Source organism: Ochlerotatus camptorhynchus, unplaced genomic scaffold, assembly GCF_037179485.1.
Source record: "Ochlerotatus camptorhynchus isolate MF236.1 unplaced genomic scaffold, CSIRO-AGI_Acam_v1.1 ptg000304l, whole genome shotgun sequence".
In the NCBI taxonomy this organism is placed as follows: domain Eukaryota; kingdom Metazoa; phylum Arthropoda; class Insecta; order Diptera; family Culicidae; genus Ochlerotatus; species Ochlerotatus camptorhynchus.
Genome location: NW_027040792.1, coordinates 2,875,242 through 2,891,081, shown reverse-complemented (window position 1 = coordinate 2,891,081; position 15,840 = coordinate 2,875,242). Strand labels below are relative to the sequence as shown.

Genomic DNA, 15,840 nt, shown 5'->3' with positions numbered 1-15,840 from the left:
GCCACCAGAGCGGCGTGATCTAGAACTAACATATTAACGTCCTTAGATAATCCTTAACCATTTGAACAACTTTGCCAAAGGCACCAAACCTCTAAGATGCAGGGGTGGCGCGCTACAATTTTTGTCCAACAAAAGTACCATTCTGCCCCTTTGTGCAGCGGCCTTAGAGTCCTATGCGGAATCAATGGTAAAATTAACAGGTTGCTTAGATGTTCCATGTTGGTTTCAATCAGCGATGACATGTATCCTGATTTTTGTACATGATAAAAGTGGATTTAAGGCTGTAAAGCTGTAGTTTTCATGCAAATCAGCTGGACTAGATCATTTGCAAGTATCATAAATGAATAATGAAAGCTGACTTGATGCATTTTTCAGAAATATAACGAGAATATGATTCAATATATGGTAACGACTATAAGTTGTGAACAATCTCAATTGAACCTTTGCAAATCATGAATTTTGTGATAGCGCACATATTATTAAAACGTTTGATAAAAACTCATTGTCCTCCATTAATGTTAAGAAAAGGAATCATTGTCCTCCTTAATCTCCAAACATCAAATTAAATGTCCTCCTTTTCAAGTTTTTGATATGGTAACCCTAATTCAGTGGGATGTGAACATCAAAACAAAGCATGCGCTTTTTCGGTGACACCTATACATACATACATACATCGAGGCGAAGATAAACAAAAACGACAGGAAAAGAAAACTCGGAGTAAAGAATTCACGAAAATCTCCCTGCAACCTTCTCCGGCAGCAAAGAAACTCTCCTACAAAATCGTGCAGAAGCTCCCACCTGAATTTCCCCTGTCAACAACAAAATCACGCAAAACCTGCTCCGCCGAAAACGCAAGACAAATCCGCCGAAATTCCGTACAGATTTCCTGAAACTTCCGTTGGCAGCACCGAAAATCACCACTGTGAATACGAGAAAAACTCCGTCTAAACTGGAATCCCCGCCGGCAGAATCAAAAACCTCCACCAAAATTGTGCAGAACCTCTTCCGCTGAGAACGCGAGAAAATTCCGTTAAAATTCCCTGGAACCTCCGCTGGCAGCATCATAAACCGCCACCGAAACCGTATGGAACCTTGTCCGCCATGATCGCAAGAAAACGCCATTTCGCATTGTTTTATGTAATTGTAATATATTTATTTGTCAACATCAACAGACTCAATGTAGCCCCAATGTATTTTATTTGCGTAGTCAAACCAAGTAAAAAGTAATCTTGGCGGAAGAACCCTTTATCAGAACAAGACGTTCCTAGAACCTTCGTTGGCAGCTGCTAGAATCATATTCGAAATCATGCAGAATTAATTCACCGAGAAGGCAAAAAATCCGTTGAAACTTCCAGGAACTCCCGCTGGCAGCATCCAAAATCAGCATCGTGCAGAACCTCTTTCGTCGACAATGCGTGGAAACTTCGTCAAAAGTCTCTGGTAACCTCCGTTGGCAGCATCTGAATTTTCAATGGGAAGTTTCGACGGAGTTTTCAGACACTCACGGCGGAGAGGGTTCCGAGAGATTTCGGTGGAGATTTTCGGTGCGGCCAAAGGAGGTTCGAGTGAGCTTCGACGTAGTTTTCTCGCGTTTTCGATGGAGGAGGCTCTGCACGATTTCGGTGGAGATTTTTAATGCTGCCACCGGAAGTGAGCAAGCAAGTCAGGAGTGTGGATTTGAGCGAACCGAAGCGAACAACAAAACAGGACAAAACCCTTCATGTATACACGCATGTATTGGTGGGAGGTGTCACTTAGAACTACACACAGCAAAAATGCACTGAGAAAATGCATTTAATTTTTTTTTTGTTATTATAAATGCACCTCAAGTGATCTGCCACTAGGTTTGATAGCTCCAATAGAAAATTCTCAAAAGTAACAGCTCTCTTTGATTTAACTGCCTCTTTACAGCATAAGCTGTTCTTTGTTTTTTTTTTTATGAAGCATTCAATATAGATCCGACAGCAAACATGTGTTTGAAAAATATTAGGTAAGGTATATATTAAAGGGTGATACGGTCAAAATTTGGTCAAGGGAAAACGCGTGTAAATCGGTGAAATCGTTTATTTAAAAAATCAAATTAAATTTCTTTTTCAAGTTCAATTAGTATAAAATTCAGGAAAAATATTCAGTTAGGCTTCCGCTTTTCCAAATCCGAATTGCCGGGCCTTACGCTTGACCCCTGCCATCAGATTTTGTACAGCCACCTTGTCCACCTTCTTCGCCGCAGAAAGCCAGTTTGCCTTGAACTGCTGCTCGCCCTTAGCAGTTTTTTTGGTCTTCTTTAGGTTCCGCTCGACAATAGCCCAGTATTTCTCAATTGGGCGGAGCTCTGGCGTGTTGGGAGGGTTCTTGTCCTTGGGAACCACCTGCACGTTGTTGGCGGCGTACCACTCCATGGCCTTTTTACCGTAATGGCAAGATGCCAAATCCGGCCAAAACAGTACGGAACAACCGTGTTTCTTCAGGAAAGGCAGCAGACGTTTATTCAAACACTCTTTCTCGTAAATTTCTTGGTTGACAGTCCCGGAAGCTATGAAAATGCTGCTTTTCAAGCCACAGGTACAGATGGCTTGGCAAACCAGATATTTCTTTGCGAACTTTGACAGTTTCATGTGCTTGAAAACATCTGCTACCTTTCCCCTTCCTTTTGCCGTATAAAACTCCTGTCCCGGAAGCTGCTTGTAGTCGGCTTTGACGTAGGTTTCGTCGTCCATTACCACGCAGTCAAACTTCGTCAGCATCGTCGTGTACAGCCTCCGGGATCGCGCTTTGGCCGTCGTATTTTGTTTATCATCGCGATTTGGAGTCACTACCTTCTTGTAAGTCGATAGTCCGGCTCGTTTTTTGGCTCGATGCACGGTTGTAGACGATACACCCAGCTTATTTGCGGCATCTCGGAGAGAGAGGTTAGGGTTTCGCTTGAAACTACCGGCAACTCTCTTTGTCGTCTCAGCGGCTTCCGGTTTTCGATTTCCCCCCGATCCAGACTTCCTGGCTGTCGACAAACGTTCCCCAAACACTTTAATTACATTTGTAACGGTTGATTTGGCAACTTTTAGCGATTTTGCCAACTTTGCGTGCGAGTAGCTCGGATTTTCGCGATGCGCGAGCAAAATTTTGATACGCTGCTCTTCTTGCTTGGACGGCATTTTGACAACTGAAGAGTGAATTCCAAAATCAAAATAGGAGCAACATTCTACACACACACACCTTCAAAATGAGGGGTGTTCAGGTTTTTTAAATGCAAAATTGAAAGAAATACGTCAAGTTGATATTGACCAAATTTTGACCGTATCACCCTTTAGGTATCATCAATAAAATAATATTTTTCCGATCTCATACGCTCTCAATATCACGCGTGATAATGGATCAAAATATCATGCTTAATATTGATTTTACAAGCTCCTTTGATATTGCGAGACTATTCACAGCATGCCAAAATCAAGCTGAGAGTTGACTCGACACTAAAATGATTCCGTTGCACATCGTTTTCTTAGAAAGAGAAAGCATAGTTTGCTATCTCTTTTTAATCTGCACCGATGGCAGACACTAAGGAACTACTGCAAGCCGTTATGGAAGTTTCGGTTGCATTCGGATGTAAAGCAAAAATCATTGCAAAAAATTGCAGTTGGTGAGTTTTGTTAGCTTGATATTCCGAGCTGCAATATCACAGCTTGCAAATTAACCGCAGATGTTTGTTTGTTGATTTTTTTCTACAAAAATCAAGCGTAATCTTGAGCTTTGATTTTTTTTTCCAACACTGAATTTGATTATAAGAATTATGGCAAATGTCCATTATGGCTATCGTACATTATGGCTAACGTCCATGCTGGCACTCGTCCGTATGGCTAATAGGTGTCATCCGTTAAAATAACCTACTTTCTATTTTTAAAACTATTTTTGTACCACCTTAAAATGTGTTTTTGTGAACCGGTTCATTTTACCTATTTGATTTGAACCGGTAAATGCAATTCTACATGTTATGCAGTTAGTATGCTCATTTTGCGTTATGTTAATTCTTATAAAATACAGTTGAGCATCCTTAAATCGATTTTTGTACACCGGTTCATTTTACCGATTCAAATCTGAACCGATAAAGTCTATTATATTATGTAATATTTTTTCGTTATGCTTAACGTTAACCTTAACCCTCAAGCGCATATAAGGGAACCGTTAAAGTAACCTATTTCATATTTAGCCATAACACAAGGGGTGAACACTCTACACACTTATTTTACCCCAACATTTTTCTCAGTGTGCCTCAGTGTGCCGCAGCTGTACCAAGAAGTCATTGAACTGATTTTTGTTTGCTTGTGATAATGCCTTGTTCAGCAACCCGGTATTTTAATAGCTCTTGGTTTTGTTTGGTTTTTTTAATGTTTACAAAAACGACACGGAGTACAGTTGGGACTACACATTGGATGCAGCCGTCTCCAAGGATGCATGCAACGGACGAGCTCCGTTGCTACACGATCCTTCCAACCAGCACAGCAACAGGGTGCAGTGATGATGGTCTACGGACTCGATAACAACACAGCAAACACCGATAAGCTTTTCAATCTGTTCTGCCTGTACGGAAATGTTGTCAGGATAAAGTTCCTGAAGACCAAAGAGGGTACCGCCATGGTTCGAATGGGAGACGCCATCGCAGTCGAACCTGTCGAACGCAGCATCCAGCATTTTTCAAGCAGAACTACTCGTCAGAGTCCACCAACCCCTACACCCTGCCGGACTATTTGATCAGCTTCAAGGACTACAGCGCCTCCAAGAACAATCGCTTCCTTTCGTTAACACAGGCCAGCAAAAATCACATTCTTCAGTTCTTCAATACCCCACTTGTATGCCGTCCGAGGATCTGCTACTGACTGCATTCACCACCAAGGACTGCCACCCGTCGGAAGTGCGAATCCGCTGAAATCGGAAAGTTCCTCCTCCGGATTGGTCGAGTTCCCGAGCGTAGCCCTGGCGGTGAACGCCATCATGAAGTGCAACCACAGCGCGATCGATCACAAAGGCACAAAATTCCCGTTCATTATGAAACTGTGCTTCTCCTCCTCCAAGACGATGAACGGGTGCTTTAGTTGCTGCTGCTGCTGCTGTTCCTTCTGCTGGGCCTTCTCCTCTAAAATTAGTCAAAAAAGACGGACCAGCAGCAGCATTGCACAATGGTCCCAAAGCCGTATTTAGGAAGACAAAAATGTTTGCGTTAAAACCGTTGATTTTAGGCATATGGTGTCTTACGAAAAGTTTCTTCATATTTTTTGGCCAATTTTTTTATGTTAGTGAAATTAGGGTGGTCCATAAAATTGATGAATTGAAAATGTGAACTTTTTTATTATGTCAGATAGACCAGTGCAATGTTCTAGAAAGTTGCAGAACAATCAATTTGCGGCACCTTTGCTGAAGCCACCAAACTTCCATCTCTTATGGTTCATGAGTTGTGATTTTTTAAACAAGCAAGTTAGGGTGGCCCCTGAAAAATTGGTTTTCTATGAATATCTTTTCATACGTTCATTTCTCGTAGAACAAATTTTTTAGACACTTTTAGAACTTTCAATGGCAAATATTTTTGCTGAAGCAACCGAGGGGGGCGACTCTATCTACGCTGCAGGAAAGATTGTGTTGTGCTGTGGCTAGCTGCTCGCACGCTGAGTAGATAAAAAGATGATTGATGACGATTCTGAAGATTTCCTGTAAAAAGATGATGCGCGATGCAAGTAGATGCGAGAAATGCAAGAAGATTTTTCGAATATAGATTCGCTAGTGTGAGATTTTTTGAGCATCTAAAATTGAGATTTAGACGTGTCGCCCCCCTCGGAAGCAACCAAGTTGCTATCTTTTTTAATTGGAATGTTAAAGGCGATTTTCTTTAAAAAACTGGCATTTTTAAATTGTCAATATCTCTAAAAGGAGCAAACCGATTTTCAAGTTCAAAGATCATTATTTTGAGCCTTGGGAGCTGCATCGCTAGTTCAGTTGTTCTTCGTCTGGGAGGTAAAGTGGACGCGACTGCCGTCACGGTTGTGTTTTGAAAATAATTTGATTTTATTGTGGCAACATCAATAACAAATGTTGACATGTGCACAGAAAAAGTTCAGTGTTGCCAGTAACTTTAAGGATCAGAAAAATTGTAACCATGGGTGCCAAACAGTGCCAATTACTGTGCCCAGGTGTGCCCAACTTGTTTTTGGCACACTGTGTGGAGTGACCATCCCCTTGGGGTAACACATATTTAAGGGTAACACGAAACACAAAACACTAAAAGATGTTTCATTGAATTGGTTAATTATACCGAATCGTTTTTGAACCGGTAAAAGCCATTATATATGCTAATCGGGTTCCACCATGGTATCGTTGGGGGTAATTCATTGTCAACGCCAAAACATGTCGTGCGACGTATCAAACTTCATGTTTTTGAAAGATCAAGCAAATAAGATTGGTTTCAGGCACAAACTGTTGTGGCCACTCTGAACCATCTGAAGCAGGTTCTGGTAGGGCCTTTGTGGGGACAATTCATTTTTAACGCCTAAATATGCCGTGTGATGTGTCAAACTTCATGATTTTGAAAGATCAAGCCAATAGATATAGATTGGTTTCGGTACAAACTGGTGTCGCCACTTCGAAACGTCTGGAGTAGGATCTTTTTGGGGCAGTTCTTTTCTATCACCAAAACCAGCCGTGTGGCGTATCAAACTTCATGATTTTGACGAATATCTAAACAGTGAACTCTCCCTTAGTCGTTCTATTCCTTACTCGACGCAAATCCAGACTACTTCGATCACTTATCACATACATATTTGCAAATTTTCTATCTCTACTGGTGCACAATGTATACTGGGTTTAATTAGAGTCGGTGTATAATGAGTCACGCCAAGAGTGAAGCCAAGTCTACCTATCGAACTGTCAAACCAGCTACCTATCGTGCAAAGTAAACAAACATTACGATGCTATGAATGGTCCACGAAAGGTATTGGATTAAAATATAAAATTTAATCGAAGAAATGATAATGAACACGCAGTGAGCATTCAATTGTCATGGGATACGTTTGGTAATGATCAGTAATGAGAATTTCTACTATTTTTTGTTAAGATAATTTGACAAAATCACTGATATATCGATTTACTACAGCCGCTATTATTTTTTCTCGCTATAAGTCATTTGAAGTTGATGTAGAAGTCCTCTGTTGTCAAGTTGAAAGAAAGGGAATCTTTCGAAAACCGTGATGCGAGTTCAACTGTTTTTCTCTTGGCGTGACTCATTATACACCGACTCTAGGTTTAATAAGTTATCCCTAATTTCACTTACATCAACATATTGTCAGAGTTTAGAGGAAATGCTATACTAATATCAACATGAAGCTTTAGTGCGCTAATTTATTAATGTTCTGAAGAGGATAGATTGATTTTTCCGCTAGAGTACGGCAGTGCAAAAATTAAACATAAATCGAAATTGAGCGAAGGACCGTTAATGCGACAATACTAATCAGGCGCTTAGTCCTTTACCTAGCTTATACATTGATGGATGAGGGAATTTGAGGTACGTCCCCTCATCCATCAATGTATATTACTGTAAAGGAGTGAACGTTTGATTAAATAGTATTGTCGCATTAATGGTCCTTCGCTCAATTTCTGTTCAATTGTTCTGTTGAACTTTCTCTAATTAATAAATTGTCGCACTAAAGCTTCACGTTGATATTCATATCAAGAGAAACATGTGAAAAGGGCATACAAGCTTTTTGTAAACAAACCTTTGTAGGACCTTTTCTCGCCAACCGAGGGTCGCCCACGCAAACCAGCAATTTCATCGGGAAAGGGAAAGTTTCCCCTACCCGGTGATGTTAAAGGTTTGCGTTACAAAAAGCTTAATGCCCTTTTCACATGTTGTTCTTGATATAGCATTTCCTTCCAACTGTGTAAATCGCAAATAAAACAACAAAACAATGTAACAACACACTCTAACGGAACTATTAACTCTACACTTTCATCTACTCCATCTATCGTATAAAAATTACTACTACAGTCTGTTATTTGAAATTAGCATCTTCAACTATGTAAATCGTTGACTTCACGTAGAAGTAATACTAAACATATAGTCAAAGTAAAAAAAACATTTTAATTAAGTTTATTCTCGCTAAATTGCATTTTTGGACCACAGCACATTGGAATCAATGGATGTCAACGATCTTGGCGCCACCAAGTTGACTCAAGATGTCTTTCTGTTTTGACAGACTTAGTTCGTGGCGAATGGTGGTTCCGGAAAAGCCCTCATGACTTCCGATAATCAAATAAATTAGATTTTTTTAAGCAGGATCGGCCTTCGCTGGGATCTGACTTCCCTGAAGAAGAACTGAGCATCGATAACCATTATCAATTCGATCAGTTTCGGCGAAGCGTAGTCTAGATCAGCTAAGACATCATAGACTGTTTTCAAGTACTCAAACAGTCATCAATTTAGATACATTTGCAGATTATTTCAACAACTAAATTCGAATACACACCAAGCCGTCAACAGCGCAATAAAAGCCCCCTCAGACCTCCGACGAGTGCTCCGACTGATGCAGTTTTTCCAGCTCAGCACTTTTCAGCCCGGAAGACCAAGAGGCCATTTCGATCCATTGTCTTAGGAAGACACTTTGTATACTTTTTGCCTGCCCGCCTGCAGATCCGCAGTTGTTGATGTGTCTAAACCGCCAAGAGCAGCGCAACAAACAACCGTTAACGCGAACATGGCAGAAAACCAGCGCCTTCCAGCGATGAATATGACAAGGGAGGAGAAACAAAAGGGGCATCACGTTTTGTGTAATAAATCGTAACATGAAGGAACGGCGGCAAGGTTCCGCTTCGAACAGGTTGCTGCTGCTGTTGAACGAACGAATTTGATCGGAAATCAATTTTTTGACATCCGAGAAAATCCCGACTCCATGCGTGCAGAGATGTACTGGCTGGAAGGGGGAAAACAGACATGAAAATTTAATTCTTAGTTTCATGGTAAATGAAGAGCACGAAGGAGTACTGCGTATCGATTTCCACTCTCCATCCCGTCTATTTTCGGTTAAACGACCGTAAGCGAAATGATTTTTTGTTGTTGAGGGTAGCGAGAGTAGTGAGATCCAGTTGTTTCATAACCCAAAAAAATGGCCTACTACAAGCGAGTCAAACGGCTGATTTTGACAGCTGACAAATTCGAGTGACGCCATCCAAGCTCCGGAATGCACATCCAACGAGAGCAGCCCCACTTGATTGACTTCAATTAAAGCAATAGGAAAAAGAGAAAGGGTGTCGTCCCCTCCTACTTCTTCGCGTACTAAAAAGCTACTTGAAGTAAATTGCTTTTATTTGAAAAAGATTACCACAACCAACGATTAAATAAACGAAGCGAACAAACGAAAAAGAAAAAAAAAACTGTTAAGCAGCTGAGAATGGGTGAACGCTTGCACATTTATGATCTAGATAAAAGGCGAACTCTATAAAATACAATCGCCGGGAAGGAAGGGAGTACGTTTCGGCCGCAGATAACCCTGCTGTAGATACCGGAGAGCGAACAAAAACCGCACCATCCACGAACGAAATGAGGTTAAGCGGCGAGAGCACGTTGCAGGGGAAAGACACTCAATTAATATTAACTCGCTTCGAGCAAGATAAACAAACACCCGTCAGCCCGTGTTTACCATTCCGAGTCCAACCGGGATGATAAGCTACCTAACTAGGAAGGAATATCGAAAATAGGCCAATTTTTGGCACTTTAATCGAATCGAAATTAGCCGAAATTTTACCACCGATCCCGCTTAGTCATTTCAATGGTGGGTTGAGCATTATTCACCGATTTTGGGGGGACGGGGGGGCGCCGAACCGTAGAGTATAAAACGAAAACAAAAGATGTGTTTGAAGCCGGCTTTTTTTCTAGTTGGCGGTTGTAGGCAAATACAAAAACAAAAAGCCAGAGGAAAACAACGAAGCAAAAGAAACAAAACACACCGGGGACTTGTTGAACACAATGCACGTGCAGAGCAGGCGGAGGCAAAGCGCCGCGAAGCGGGAAACAATTACCTTTTACACTGAGTAATAGCTGTTCCATAGCGGGTATGTGCTCTGTGTCTACGGTAAGTCGGTATAGGCAGAAAGCTGAGCATCTTGCCGCCGCCGGTTGTTCTTTCTTTTGTACTTTTGTTTTCCTCTGAAACGGTTTCAATCTCCATATGGGGGGGAAAAAATGGTGGGATCTGGTTCGTCGTGCTGCATCTTACCGGCGCGGTGGCGCCGTCCGTCACATTGCCGTGAACGAAGGACCACAATCTCGATCAAATATGCCGAAAGGCTTGACTAGGTGACAGGGAATAGATTTGGCAACACTGTTGTCACGAATCCGACGGATTTCCCCGCGAAATTTTCTCAAACAAATCAGTTTGAAAAATTTCTGACCATCAGTCGCCAACCTCATCCATTGGAATTCAAAGCAAACCAACCAAAATGCCACAACAGCTGCTCTCAGGTAGGTACTAACCTATTACAGGGCATCGAACTCGCCGATCAACGTTCGTTTGAATTGCAATAGATCTACCCACCGTCCAACCTACCATTATTGCCTGCGGAACAACCAAGATTCAAGATCAAGAGGAACTGCCCGCGGGCGGCGGCGAGGCGAGCTAGGGGAAAATCGAACAAGGCCCTCAACGAGGCGCGAGCAGCCATCAACAAGAGCTGAAGTGTAGAGAGGGAAATTTATCGCGTGTAATATAACTGTTTGGAACTCCTCTGATGGATGGATGCTGCAGTCAGTCAGAGCAAGAGACGAGTCCCGCGCAGCGATCGGTGGAATAGACGAAGAATAGTAGAGCTTCGCTTCCGCTGGTGTTTTGGTGTGAATTTTCTTTGCAAAACATCCCACCGGACGTTCAACTGCGAACCGGAGTAAGTACCTAACTACAACGCTTGATGGGAACATAAATAGTGAAATGCAGACCAATTTCGCCTCGGTTTGCTGGGGCGATCGCGCTTTGGAGACCTGCTCAGAAATTGTGTATGCCATTTTTGCTGAGCTCAGATTTGGTGTGGTGTGCTCATTGATCGAATTAAAATGCAGAAATCAAATTATATGCGAAGCATTACATGTACGCTGAACTGCTTCAAGGACATAAGTCATGGAAAGCTTTTCTCAAACAATTTGTTTTAAAATTTCCAAAACCTAATGTACCGGTATCGTAAGACGGCTCAAAATTTATGATTTTTCACCCAGCAATAAATTTACACATCCACATCCTTTACCCAGACCCGATTTCGACAGGGCCCCAAATAGGGCTCACCCTAAACCTCATGTACTGGTACCGTCCGACGGCTCAAAATTTATGATTTTTCATGCCATAGACCGTAATGCGGATCTGGCCACAACTGGGTACCTGGAAACGGTAGAATCCCAAAAAGGACACTTCCAAAACCTCATGTCCTGGAAGCGTCCGATGGCTCAACAACAGGGCTGGCTCATCCACACAAAAGGTCAATAGTGCCATTACCGCAACCATCGAGTCGGGAGTTCGAACGATCTCGATGGAATTGCAGTTTTTGGTACTGAAGATTCCGGATGTGAAGCTAGCAGATCCCCAGTTCAGTATTCTCGGAAGTGTTGATCTTATCATCGGAAGGGAAAAGTACTGGGAACTCCGCACGGGTCCGTGGGTAGTCGAAACTTCATTTGGTTGGGCGGTCATTGGTCCTGCATCTCGCTCGGCTACCTGCAATCCAAATTTCTGCTATCTATCTACCTTTCTATCTACCTATATATCAAGCTATCTATCAAGCTATCTATCAAGCTATCTATCAAGCTATCTATCTACCTATCTATCTACTTATCTATCTACTTATCTATCTACTTATCTATCTACTTATCTATCTACTTATCTATCTACTTATCTATCAACCTATCTATCTACCTACCTGGTACCTGGAAACGGTATAATCCCAAAAAGGACACTTCCAAAACCTCATATACTGGAAGCGTCCGATGGCTCAACAACAGGGCTGGCTCGTCCACACAAAAGGTCCGTAGTGCCATTACCGCAACCTTCGAGTCGGGAGTTGGAACGATCTCGATGGAATTGCAGTTTTTGGTACTGAAGATTCCGGATGTGAAGCTAGCAGATCCCCAGTTCAGTATTCTCGGAAGTGTTGATCTTATCATCGGAAGGGAAAAGTACTGGGAACTCCGCATGGGTCCGTGGGTAGTCCTGCATCTCGCTCGGCTACCTGCAATCCACATTTCTGCTATCTATCTACCTTTCTATCTACCTATCTATCTACCTTTCTATCTACCTATATATCAAGCTATCTATCTACCTACCTATCTACCTATATATCTACTTATCTATCTACTTATCTATCTACTTATCTATCTACTTATCTATCAACCTATCTATCTACTTATCTATCAACCTATCTATCTACCTATCTATCTACCTATCTATCTACCTATCTATCTACCTATATATCTACCTATATATCTACCTATCGATGTACCTATCGATCTACCAATCGATATACCTATCTATCTACCTATATATCTACCTATCTATCTACCTATCTATCTACCTATCTATCTACCTATATATCTACCTATCGATCTACCTATCGATCTACCAATCGATATACCTATCTATCTACCTATATATCTACCTATATATCTACCTATATATCTACCTATATATCTAGATGAACATCTCGAAACTGCTCTACAGAAGTTCTGGGACATGGAGACGATTCCATCCGAGCCAGTTCGATCGATCGAAGAAGGACGATGTGAGGAGCTGTATTCGGCAACGACTACGCGCGATTCCAAAGAAAGTTACATCGTGCGTCTCCCAAGGGTTGAAGACCCTGAAAAGGTTCTCGGCAAATCCAGGTCAATTGCAGATAGACGATTTCTGAACCTGGAATGCCGATTTGAACGAGAACCTAGAACCAAGGACTCGTATCATCGGTTCATGGAGGAATATTTGCAGCTTGGCCACATGGATGAAGTGCCAGAGTCGGTTAATGACCAAGATCCAAACTTTAAAGAGTCCAGCACGACCACAAAGGCCAGAAGAGTCTTCGACGCATCATGTAAGACTTCAGCAGGTCACTAGTTAAACGATACCCTGCTTGTTGAACCGGTGCACAGTAGGCAAAAATTGACAAAACCGCGACTAAATTGAATATCTCGGCTGCCAAACGTTTTCAATCAACATGTTATACATATTTTCAAAGTGGTCTCATTGGCCGGAGACTTTTACGTACCAATATAGAGGGCCGGGATCAACCCGAGTTCCCGGTAAAGTATGAAATGCTTTATCTATCGATATAATTTTACACTTTACTTAACGTATATTACTGGAAGTGCTGATAGTGCTGAGTATATATGGTGTAAAGACACCATATACGCCCTCAGGGAAACTCTACTGACCTAAAGGAGGATCCGGAACGACCGATAAAGTGGCCACATTATAAAAAATGTCCTAGAACCTTGTGATTTTTTCTATGTTTGTTCAGAATCATGAGATCAAAGCGAATTTAATAGAGAATTTTAAATTTTGGTGTAAAGTGGCCATATCCTGGTTCTCCGGATAATCTGGATTGACCGATAAAGTGGTCACATTATAAAAATTGTCCTAGAACCTTGCGATTTTTTCTATGTTGTTCAGAATCAAGAGATCAATGCGTATTTAATATGGAAACTTTATTTTGGTGTAAAGTGGCCATATTCTGGTTCCCTGGATAATCTGGATTGATCGATAAAGTGGCCACATTATAAAAATTGACCTAGAAACATGCGATTTTTTCTATGTTTGTTCAGAATCAAGAGATCAAAGCATATTTAATATGGAAACTATATTTTGGGGTAAAGTGGCCATATTCTGGTTCCCTGGATAATCTGGATTGATCGATAAAGCGGCCACATTATAAAAATTGACCTAGAATCATGCGATTTTTTCTATGTTTGTTCAGAACCATGAGATCAAAGCGAATTTAATAGAGGATTTAAATTTTGGTGTAAATTGGACATATCCTGATTCTCCGGATAATCTGGATTGACCGATAAAGTGGCCACATTATAAAAAAATTTCCTAGAACCATGCATTTTTTCTATGTTTGTTCAGAATCATGAGATCAAAGCGAATTTAATAAAGACTTTAAATTTTGGTTTAAAGTGGCCTTATCCTGGTTCTCCGGATAATCTGGATTGACCGATAAAGTAGTCACATTAAATTTTTTTTTCTAGAACTGTTGTTTGTTCAGAATCACGAGATGAAAGCGTATTTAATATAGAATTTATAGTTTGTGATCAAATGACCTTATCCTGGTCCTCCGAATAATCCGGGTAGGCCGGTAAAGTAGGTCGTATAATCTAAACCGTGCAGCATTTGTCTACCGTACAAGTTGGGAAAAAAATATTTATTAAATTCACTTTGATCTCATGATCCTGATAGTTGATCCACTAGGATTATTGGGTCCAGTAATAACAAAGGCGAAGCTGTTCATGCAGCGTCTATGATCGTTAAAACGAGACGGCATTTCTTGCCAGTGGGCCTCCTACCGCAACAACACGAATGGAAGCAGTTTCTCACCACATTCCATATTCTCGTCGAAGCCCGTGTTTCCCGTCTAGTGCTTTCTTCCGAAGGTGTTCAGCTGCATTTCTTTGCCGATGCATCCACTGTCGAGTTCACGTACATCTGTTGACGTCAAAGTCAAAGGTAGCACCACTGTCTACACACCACTCCATCGCCCGGCTAGAGTTGTGCGCCGCATATTTAGGCACTCAATTAGACAAGAAGATCGAAGCGTCGTTGAAGATCAAAGTCACCTGGCTACGTGCCTTTCCAAATCGTCGGAAGACATTCGTCGCAAACCGGGTGTCTAAGATTCAGACCACTACGAACATAGAGTACTGGAGGCACATCGCCGGTTCCGAGAATCCCGCAGATGTCATTTCGCGTGGTGGATATTCTGAATTCTTCTCGTTGGTGGAATGGTCCGTCTTGGCATCTGATCGTTGGCCAAAGACCATCACCGACCAAGAATGATCCTCCACGGCGTCTGAAGAAAGGCGCAAGGTTTCGATCGTGGCAATGGCCACTACACAAACCAACTTCTGCGAGGATTTGTTTTCACGTTACTCGCGTTGCAGAAAACTACAACGAGTAGTAGCATTCTGCGGTCGCTATCTGCAGCGATTGCAGGGACACGCACAACTGCGTCGTTCCGGGTCGAATTCTGCTATGTTGAACATGAACTTCCGAGACAAATCATCTACCGTTCTACCACTGAACACTGCCGAGCTGCAATACGCCGAGCAACTACTCTGCCACTTAGCACAGCGCAATAGTTTCGCTGAGGAGCTGTCGGATCTCGCAAACGGCGACCATGTCGCCCAGTCATCAGCACTGAAATGGGTAACACCGTTCGTAGATGAAGACGGTAACCTCAGCGTCGGTGGTCGTCTACGTAATGCCACGCTGTCCGACGCTATCAAATATCCGATCGCGTTGTCCGCCAAACATCCGCTAGCTGCTCTGCTGGCTAGCAGTTACCACGCAAGCCTACTGCACGCAGGTCCACAACTCCTGGAAGCCACTTGTCAAAGTCCGTCTACCACCAATGCCACACTTGTTTCCGATTCAAGCCCACTCTAAACCGGCACCGGTGGTGTAGTGGTAAGCGTGACTGCTTTCTCACCACAATAGGTCTGGATTCAATCCCAGCCGAGGTCGGTGGGATTTTTCTGAGGCATAAAAATCTCTGGTCACGTCTTCCTTCGGAAGGAAAGTAAAGCCGTTGGTCCCGGCGCATGTGTGTTGAATGGGTGCG

At 42.2% G+C, this 15,840-nt stretch overlaps 1 protein-coding gene and 1 pseudogene across 1 annotated transcript in view; one reads left to right on the top strand and one right to left on the bottom strand.

Annotated features, from left to right (window-relative positions):
- LOC135707157 (uncharacterized) overlaps positions 1-15,840 on the bottom strand; it is a 443,094-nt gene that overhangs the window by 147,804 nt on the left and 279,450 nt on the right. The gene's annotated exons all lie outside the window — the stretch shown is intronic.
- On the top strand, positions 3,335-5,633 carry LOC135707173 (heterogeneous nuclear ribonucleoprotein L-like; annotated as a pseudogene).